This window comes from Lytechinus pictus, chromosome 12 (assembly GCF_037042905.1).
Source record: "Lytechinus pictus isolate F3 Inbred chromosome 12, Lp3.0, whole genome shotgun sequence".
NCBI lineage: Eukaryota > Metazoa > Echinodermata > Echinoidea > Temnopleuroida > Toxopneustidae > Lytechinus > Lytechinus pictus.
Genome location: NC_087256.1, coordinates 21,951,108 through 21,961,835, shown reverse-complemented (window position 1 = coordinate 21,961,835; position 10,728 = coordinate 21,951,108). Strand labels below are relative to the sequence as shown.

General features: G+C 37.8%; 1 protein-coding gene across 1 annotated transcript in view; it reads left to right on the top strand.

The window, feature by feature from the left end:
• Window positions 1-4,840: 4,840 nt before the first annotated feature.
• Window positions 4,841-10,728, top strand: part of LOC129272554 (RRP12-like protein) — a 44,116-nt gene continuing 38,228 nt past the window's right edge. Inside the window, exon 1 of the mRNA XM_064107785.1 lies at window positions 4,841-4,912. The gene's annotated coding sequence lies outside the window, so the exon portion shown is untranslated. The remainder of the gene's footprint in view (window positions 4,913-10,728) is intronic.

Genomic DNA, 10,728 nt, shown 5'->3' with positions numbered 1-10,728 from the left:
GAAAGGAAGAGAAACGTAGTGGGAAAGAAGAAAATATTATTCATTATAATGTTATATTATAATTATGTTATGTTACATTACATAAGAAACATTTTTATCATAACTTCATGAAAAAAAATAATTTGCCCAGGGCCTACGTCTTCATAGTTCCTGGTGCTCGCATTGTCTGTTCAATGAGATATATAATCCTGTTGTACTAAAACATCCCGTTTTCAAGTCAATATAAACTAAATATATTTCCTAGCACTTGAGTTATCATTGTTTTATGTAGTGACATGAGCTTCTTTTACATGATTAAAAAGGTGATTGACCCATGTTAAGGTCTTCGTATATATAAAAACATTTCCTTCCGTGATTACGTTCGCATTAGTGGATTGGTGAGATATATGTCTGCTCTTCATGAATTCCTAAAATCAGTCCTTGAAATGTCCCTTCTTTTGATCTGAATATCAAAAATGTTCAGCTCGCGCTTCGCGCTCGCATCATTTGGTTAATGAAATACGCAGTGGCGTAACTACGGGGGGGGCATGGGGGGGCACGTGCCCCCCCCCCCCCCCATCGGCTGGCCAAAAAAAAAAAAAAAAAAACGGGGAGAAAGAGAAAAACAGGGAGAAAGTGAGAGAAACGTAGTGGGATGGAAGAACTTATTGTTAATTATGTTATATTATATTATAATTATGTTATGTTATATTACATTAAAATAAAAAAAATCATAACTTTATGAAACATAATTTGCTCAGGGCCTATGTCTTCATTGTTCCTGATGCTCGCATTATGTCCCTTTTTCTGATCTGCATATCAAAAATTACAGCGTGCGCTCGCATCATTTGGTTAGTGAAATACGCATGGTCTACTTGAATTCCTACAAACAAGCCTTAGAATGCCCCTCTTCAGGTGTGAATTTCCTAATTTTTCTCCTCGCGCTTCGCGCTCGCAATATTTGACTATTGAGATGCGTATGATAATCATGACTACAATGACTACAAAAAATATGTCTTTAGGTGTAATTCTAACAAAATCAGCATGCGCTTGGCACTCGCATTAGATGACTATGGTGAGATATGTGTACTCTTAATGGATTCTTTTAAAAAATAGTCCTTAAAATATCCATGTTTGGGGTCAATATATACACAAATTTCACTTCATTTGGTTAATGAAAATTCGTATGGTCTTCGTGAATTCCTACAAACAAGCCTTAAAATGTCCCTATCCAGGTCTGAATTTCCTAAATTTTCAGCTCGCGCTTCACGCTCGCAATATTTGATTAGTGAGATGTGCATGTTAATCATGATTACAATGACAACACGTGCTTTATGTGTTTGGATGCATATAATTCTAACAATATCAGCAAGCGTTTGGCACTCGCATTATATTACTATGGTGAGATATGTATACTCTTAATAGATTCTTAAAATATAGTCCTTAAAATGTCCGTTTGGGGTCAATATATACAAAAATTTCAGCTCGCGCTTCGCAATCGCATTGTTTGTTTAGCGAGACAGGTACACATCATGATTACAAAAATTTGCTTATAATGTCCCTTTTTTAGGTCTGAATATCAAAATTTTTCAGCTCGCGCTTCGCGCTCGCATTATGTGATCAGTGACATACATATCCGTTTAATGACACTGTCCTTATAATGTCTCTATTAGGTCAGCATACCTAGCAACTTAGCGCGCGAAGCGCGCTCACTAGGTGACTCAAAATTTTTGCTGGTGCCCCCCCAATGCCGTGACCCACGGTACGCCACTGGAAATACGTATGGTCCTAGTTAATTCCTACAAAGAAACCTTAGAATGCCCCACTTCAGGTCTGAATTATCTAAATTTTCAGCTCGCGCTTCACGCTCGCAATATTTGATTAGTGAGATGATAATCATGATTGCAATGAGTACAAAAAGTGTTTCATGTGTTCAGATGTAATTCTAATAAAATCAGCAAGCGCTTGGCACTTGCATTAGATGACTATGGTAAGATATGCATACTCTTAATGGATTCCTAAAATATATTCCTTAAAATCTCGCTGTTTGGGGTCAAAATATACGAAAATATCAGCTCGCGCTTCGCGCTCGCATTGTTTAGCGAGACAGGTACCTATCATGATTACATAAATTTGATTATAATGTCCCTTTTTAGGTGTGAATATAAAAAATTCAGCTCGCGCTTCGCGCTCGCATTATTTGATCAGTGAGATACATATCCGTTCAATGACATTGTCCTTAAAATGTCTCTATTAGGTCAGAATAACTAGCAACCGGATTCGAAAATTTTGCTGGTGCCCCCACAATGCCGTGACCCACGGTACGCCACTGTGGACATATCAATTACAATTCCTTGCATATCTAAAAACATGATAACAAAAAAAAAGCCAAAATATTTCAGTCATCCCCCCCCCCCCCACCCCTCAACACGGATTTACGCCAGTGGTCAAGAGGATTACAACCATACAATAACGAGAGTAGTGCATGACGAGAAAGAATTAAAGGTGAAGAAAGACATAAATAATAAAGAAAGAAAGAAAGAAAGGAAGGAAGGCCAAGAAAGGAAGAAAGAATCAAATAATTTGGCTTTAGCCAATAATTCTCCGGTGTGAAAGAGCGGGGGGATATTCAATATATATATTTGAGCGAAGAAGTTATTTTGCAGATATATGCTGACGTACTTGGAAAATCTCGTCAGGGGACAGAGGGCGACCGGAGGCAAATAAAATCTTACTTTTAAATCATTCTCTTTGCAAGGTATATGTGTGAACATGGGCGGAAATCCCAGGGGGGACAGGGGGACGTGTCCCCCCTACCAAAAATACCCGGGGGGGCACTCGACCAAAAAAGTGGTAGGGGTGTGCCGCGGGCGAGACAAAAAATGGGGGCCTTGCTGGAGCGGGCTTATTGTAAAAAGGAGGGTCCTCAGAACGGGCTTTGGAACTACAATTGTTTGTGAAAACGGGGGTCCTTAGAACGGATCGCCAGCGTGTGAGTGCGTATGCATCTCTATGGAACGGGCATGCGTGCATGATACTAGCCCGGCCGGCCGCCGGGTGCGCTCGCGCTGAGGCGATGGTCAGTCAGACCATGGGTCAGACAGCGCTCTGCGGCCGCTTTTCACCAAAATTACAGCTCATTGTAGACCGGAACGGCGTAACGAAAAATATGCGAAGCTTTGGAGCGGATTTCTTCTTTTTTCTCGATAAGAAGAAAATGCTATGCTTTGGAGCGGCTTTCTTTAAAAATGCTATGCCTTGGAACGGAAATTTGAGTGTAAAAATGGGGGTACCCTCCGCGGCACAGTATACCCACTATGCATTATATACTGAGTGCCCCCCCCCCCCCGGGCAAAAATAGTAGGGGCGGGGACACAATATCAAATGTCCCCCTACTATTTTTGGTCTCTTTATGATGGAGAAAAATACATCACATCACTTCAAAATCGAAATAATACAATAATCCTAGAATTGGTCCATCACCCTTAAGCTAGAACCCTCCTTCTGAAATATTATTTTTATTATCATTATATTGTTGTTGTTATCATTAATCTCATTATTGTTATTATTATCATTATCATTATCATCATCATCATTATATTATCGTCATCAATGATGATGATGATAATGATGATGACTCAGCATCATCATCATTTTAGTGTTATTGGTAATTTTATTAGTTTGAGGTTGCCGCATTTTTATCTTGCTCAAATGTTAAATATCTCGAATATATTTGAGCTATAATTATAGTCAGTGGCGTAACTACGGGGGGCATAGGGGCACGTGCCCCCCCCCCCCATCAGCTGGCCAAAAAAAAACGGGGAAAGGGAGAAAAGAGGGAGAAAGGGAAAGAAACGTAGTGGGAAAGAAGAAATTATTGTTCACTATAATATGTTATATTATATTCTAATTATTTTATTTTACATTACATAAAAAAATCATAACTTTATATAATAATTTGCTCAGGGCCGATGTCTTTATTGTTCCTGGTGCTCGCATTGTCTGTTTAACGAGATATATAATCCTGTCGTACTAAAACCTCCCGTTTTCAAGTAAATATACACCAAATATATTTCCTCGCACTTCAAATTATTATTGTTTTATGTAGTGACATGCTAGCTTCTTTTTCATGACTACTTAAAGTGATTGCCCCATTTTAAGGTCTTAATATTATAAAACATTTCATGTCCGTGCTTACGTTCGCATTATTGGGTTGGTGAGATATGTCTGCTCTTCATGAATTCCTAAAATCAGTCCTTAAAATTTCCCTTTTTCTGATCTGATCAAAAAAATATTTAAAAAATTTCAGCTTGCGCTTCGCGCTCGCATCATTAATTTTGGTTAGTGAAATACGCATGGTCTTCATGAATTCTGTAAAACAAGCCTTAGAATATATATGCCTCTCTTCAGGTCTGAATTTCCTAAATAATTCAGCTCGCACTTCGCGCTCGCAATATTTGATCAGTGAGATGCGTATGTTAATCATGATTACAATGACTTCAAGTGCTTCATGTGTTTAGATGTATATAATTCTAACAAAATCAGCAAGCGCCTGGCACTCGCATTAGATGACTATGGCGAGATATGTTGTTTAGCGAGACACGTATACCGTACGTGTCATGATTACAAAAAATTTCTTATAAAGTCCCTTTTTAGGTCTGAATGTCAGCAAATTTCAGCTCGCGCTTCGCGCTCGCATTATGTGATCATTGACATACATATCCGTTTAATGGCATTGTCCTTAAAATGTCTGTATTCCTATACCTTGCAACTGAGCGCGACTCGAGCGACTCAAAATTTTAGCCGGTGCCCCTCCCCGTATAGTAAAATCCCGTAAAAAAAATGTAATTCGAAAAAAATCGACTTAGCGACACCATAATTTTAAAGAGCTGGAAAACACGTGTGCGTACGGCTTTAGCAGATTTATTTAAAGGTAATAAGCGATTTTTCTCTTGACATTGCAATAACATATTTTATGAAACCATTCTTTGTAAAACTTTTGGAAATCTGATAAGAAGAATGTCTATAAATTCCTAATCTTAACGCTCTTTTCAGTGTTGTTTCAACACATCTTGCGCAATGCCATTGCGGCGCTCGTCTTCTCGAGCAAGCTTGTGCCTTGTTCATGTAGCCGCAGGCGCGGCGCGGCGCTCAGGCCTCGGCTCATGCTCGCCCGTAAATCTCGGGTGGCAAGCAAGTATAACGCTAGACAGGAATAACCGTCGTTTCTGGGGATTTATTCAACAATTTCTGACATTTTACTGTAATCCCCATTTACCGACGGTAGGGTGTACGTGTGGGCTCGCATGTGTTCTCATTCCCTCCCTTTTGTCAATTCACAGTCCAAAGTTTGATGTAATTTTACCCCGGGGGGGCCACTTACAAAATTGACGAGTGGATACCATGCGCGACCAAAAAAACACGTAAAAAGGATGTCTTTTTCAAGATAGGGCACGTTACGTACGTAACGTGATAAGGGTGTCAAAAACACAAAAATAATGAAAAAAGGGTATCTATTTCGCTAGGAAAGCTACGTGTTTAGGGTCAACTTTGCGGGGATGATAAAACAAAATTAAAATGTTTTATAAAGGATGTCCTTTTTGCCCCAACACTACGTGTTTAGAGTCTGATTTGCCCTAGGTGTGGAAGCTGGGGCCGTACTAAACCAAATGGTGTGTAAATTGTAAAGGTTAAACCGACGACCGACGGACCGTTTTAACAATAAAATATCGCTGTACTTGTTTAGGGGTTCATTTCAGGGAATACTTGCCAAGAGTGTCGTTTTGTTTCCAATACTTGTTAAGGGTAGGGTTTCAGACGCCAATACTTGTTAAGGGGTGCATTTTCAGAATATGGAAAATACGTGTTTAGGGTGCTTTTCGAGACCCCTTGGTCGCGCATGGTATCCACTCGTCAGTGGAAGTGGCCCCCCCGGGAATTTTACACATCGAATTTACAATCTAAGGATGTATAAACAACAAACTTTTAAAACTTGATTTTTTAATGTTTAAATACTTTAAACGATATAGATGAAAAAGGCATGAAAAATATACTTTACCGATGTTTAATTGGGTTGAACACGATAAAAATGGTCAAAATGGCAGCCAAACTATAAAATATTTACAAACGAACGTCAACAATCACGAATGTGATATCCAAGGCTCGACATTAGCAGTGGCCCGGTGGCCCGGGGCCACCAGAAATTCACCTCGGGCAACCATTATTGATAAAATCTTAAGTTTTGGTGGCCCGAATCGGGCAACCAATAATTTTCAAAGTAGCGCAATTTTTCTCCCGATTTTGCACGCATTTATCAACTTTCTACAGTTCAAATTGCAACCCAGTTCGTCATGCGCCCTTTTTGTTGATCTACACACAAATACACACACACAAAGTTTGTATATTAGGCCTACAGCTATAGCATACTTAGCTATTATCCAGCCAGCCGCGCCGGCCGGCTGGCATGAGCTTTGCATGAAGCCACTGCATACAGCTGTGCTTTAGATCTAGCTCAGCTTATTCAGACTCTGGGAGCTGTGATAAAAAATGTTGATGCTAAGAAATCTTTCACAGAACTTTGAAAATCTGAGTCAAAGTCACATTTTACACCAATGAAAATTTTGTGTACCCTGATTATTTGCAAGCATTAAGAAGAGGAATTATGACCTCTCTTTTGACTACAAAAGACCGATTTCCAAATGAATTAATACACATAAAAACACATAGGCAAGTACATCACAGTCCCACGTGTGCATTTGTATGTATGTTGATACTTTGTTTCTTTCGAAGCTGTGTCTTTTCTAGCCAAAAATAAACAGACAGTTTCTTTCTTTCTTGTTTATAAATGACTTCTTAAACCACTCATGAGAAAGTAGATACTTTGGGAAGGCATTTCATTGATATGAAATGTGAATTTTTCCAACATTTTGGCAAATATAGGGAAGCACTTTTCTCACAATTTTTTCCAGATATAACTTTTGCCGTTTTCTTCTTATTTTTTTTCTTTCATTTTTTTACAGTGGTTAAACCATTTATACCCCTTCCCATTGAATATGCCTGATTAAAAAATATGTTTCTACTGAAAATAAAATAATACAAACTAAAGGATATAAAAATAGAAATGTGCCATTCCCAGAAGGTAAGTGAAAATTATTTGCTTGGCTTTTAATTATATTCCAGTCAGAAAAGACTGTTGCCACAGCTGTTAAAAAAATATTCATAATGGCTTCTTAATTTTCCCCTTTTCCCCATGTTTATATTAATTTTGTTTTATTCATTTTTCTTTCACTTTCTTTTCTTTTTTTTCTCTCTAAATTTTTTCTTTTCTTTTTTTCCCTGTTCTTTGTTTTTTCTTTCTTCATTTTCTTTCTTTTGTTTTATTTCACTTATTTCTTTTATTATTTTAGTTTTCTTTTTGTAATATACCTTTTTTTAATTTTTTTCATTTGTTTCCCCCTTTTATGCATTGTTCTAATTTTGCAGCATATTTTTCTGTGATTTTCTCCTGCTATAATAGAGAAAACGGAAATAAACTGGATTTGGGGCCTGCATAATCTAGGTTTTAGGATTCAAAGAGGAAGAAATGAAAAACCATTGTTTTGTACATCTATCTGAGTTTGTTATGCACTATTTATTTATACCATTATGAGTGTGTGTCTATACGGAGATTAAAAAAAAAAGTTCACACAACCTGCGAACAATAAAATTCATTTATTCTCTTTCAATCATTTCATTTTTACAACGATAGAAACAATTTATACATGTATTTTACCACAAGCCAAAGACAAAGTAAAATAACAGCAAACAAGGTTTACATACAAGATGATAAAGTGAAAGTAACTTAGTGGTAGTGGCTGCAGAATTAACATTTCAGAAGTTTGTTTTATTAATTTTTAATGTGTTTCTTTATATTTTTCGGGCCACCAAACTTTAAAATCGGGCCACCAAAAAAAATTAATGTGGAGCCTTGTGATATCGATATTGCTTTCGATATTATACGATCTGCTCCATATGCGAACGAAACCGAAGATAAACGATACTAGTTATACTAGTACTAGTACTAGTTATAATCGCGATATATCGATTCGAGACATTCAGTTAATAACGATAATGACGTCATTCAAGATGGCAACTTGCAAGAAAAACCGTCAGGTCAGGTGAAAATGTCTTAGATGACAGATTTCTCAATCATCCAGAGGATTTTTTTCAATAACTCCGGCCCAAGGTATGCAATTACTAATTATTATTTATATTTCCCTGATAATGGAAACCATGAAACTTTCAATTTTGCTTAAAAAACAGTTTTAAATCGCGATCTATAAAACGCTAGTTCACTATACGTTGGCTGTAGGTACGGGGCCCCATCCCCTTCAGTCTATGTATGGTGAGTGGAGCCAATGTAGTTCAGCAGAACAACCAAAATACAGAGACTGAAGCTTTTGGTCTAGTATAACGCTTGCTCCTCATGTCCGATCGTGCGACAAAGAAAACTGTATAAGATCGGACACTAGTAAGTGGATCAAAACAAACGTAAATGAGTAGTGACTAGTGTGTTATATAGGGCCGGGGGCTAGAGTTCCATATGCACCCCCACTAAAATTGAAAATAAAAACACGGAGAAGGTTCATCACTGACATCAGAATAAAATAAAAAATATAGTCGATCTATCTTATATCTACACTACAGACAGTCAGTAGCCTGAGTAGGCGCTGGTCCAAAAATTGGGCTTGTCCCAGAAAACAAGGATATCCTCATAAACCAAGACAAATCATGTCTTGATAAATTGAGACTGTCCTTGTTTATGCCTTATGCCATGGCAGTAGAGGCGCACGGCCAATATTGGAGACTATCTCCAATGTGGGAGATTATCTCCAATATCAGAGACTTTTGTAAAGAATTTTGGTATCCAATTTTAGAGACAGTCTCCAGTTTTGGAGTCCAATTTCCTTTGTTTACATTTGCTGCAAAAGGATTACCTTGGCGGCAAATAAAAATGTGATAAGCAGATTCCTCATGAAAAATTACCCCTTTTCACCGTCTACTTTAAAAATTTACCGTCTAATTTTGTTTTGATAAGGATTTTTGTTGTCAATCACACACAAAACAAATGGCTTCTGACCCCAGTGAGACAAAATTTTGGGTGGAAAAAATCATGCTTTTGTTGGTGTTGTTTCTTTTGTCCTTTTGCAAAGCAAGTCTCCAATGTGGGAGATTGTCTCCCCTATTGGAGAGAGTCTCCCATATTGGCCATGCGCCTCTACTGCATGGGGATGTTTTTTTTTCACTTTCCCCTACGGGACAAAGACATCAATCACAGGAATTGCTAAAGATAGATTCAGTGACCTCAATTCCCCAGTTCACCATCTATTTTTCATGACTTGCTGTCTTCTGATAATCTTGTTATGAAACCTGATATGTTTACATTGACTAGCGCACTTGATTGGTGTCGGCACTTGTAAGCCTGAGTCATATCGATTATTTTGAAAACCGGTGTTCGACAGCTTTAATTCAATCGAACATCAATGCATCGAATGTTGAAGGCAGGGAAAATCGAGTCAATTTTATTTTGAAAACCGGTGTTCGACAGCTTTAATTCAATCGAACATCAATGCATCGAATGTTGAAGGCAGGGAAAATCGAGTCAATTTTATTTTGCTCCGTCCGTCGCGCGCGTCGATGCGCTATACTGTATATGCACGCACTGCACTAGCACTGACGACGGAGCAAAGTTCGTTTGTATTTTCCATGATCACAAAACACAAAAAAAAGGCCAGGGACCAAAGCAGAATTCTTCCCAAAATAACTTCAACAATGATATTTGCAGATGACAACATATAAGTTTAAAATGAAACAATATTAAAAGACATGAATCACGCAGAGTCGATCAAAATGATTTTCGGTCAACTAGTATTCGTAGTCCAGACTCACACACACCTAGCCGCCCCGTCCGCAGCCCCGTACCATACACCCTCCTGAAACGACAGGCGTGCTTGCCAGCCAGCAAACAAGTGCACCCAGCGGAGAGCACTGTAACTTGCCTGAGATCGTGTAGTTGGATCCAAAATGAGCTCCAAATTGATGAGAATAAATATTATACGTAATTTTCTCTGGATGGTCATTTGAATTGGTATTTAATGCTGAAATAACGATTCTGAGGAAAGAAGCACAATGCGCATGCGCGTTCGATGACGTATGAAATATTTTCCATTCATGAAATCAGAGCCCAAAGTTGGGCACAAACTAGCTTCAAATTGATGAAAAGTATTAAAACTGTCATTATTTTTATTCCATCAAGACGTCTCCGAGAAAAGAAGCACAATGCGCATGCGCATTCGATGACGTATGAAATATTTTCCATTCATGAAATCAGAGCCCAAAGTTGGGCACAAACTAGCTTCAAATTGATGAAAAAAAAAATATCAAACGCAATTTTCTCTGTTTTGTCATGTAAAATGTTATTATATGGTGATATTACGATCTTGAAAAGAGTTTTTGCATGTTGACGTCACAATGTTCGAGAATCAATCCTGACGTGATAATTTTTTTTTTAGACAAGTGCACTCAAGTCGATCGTCATGTGATGTCCGTCATTGAAAATTGAAACGAAATACAAACGTTTCACATCAAGCTCTAAATTCATACTAATGATTATCATATGCAAATTATTGTTAAATATTACAATTAAATATTATTCTATGGTCATTATATTAATATTGTTCATGAATGCAAGGTATATTTTATGTTGATTGC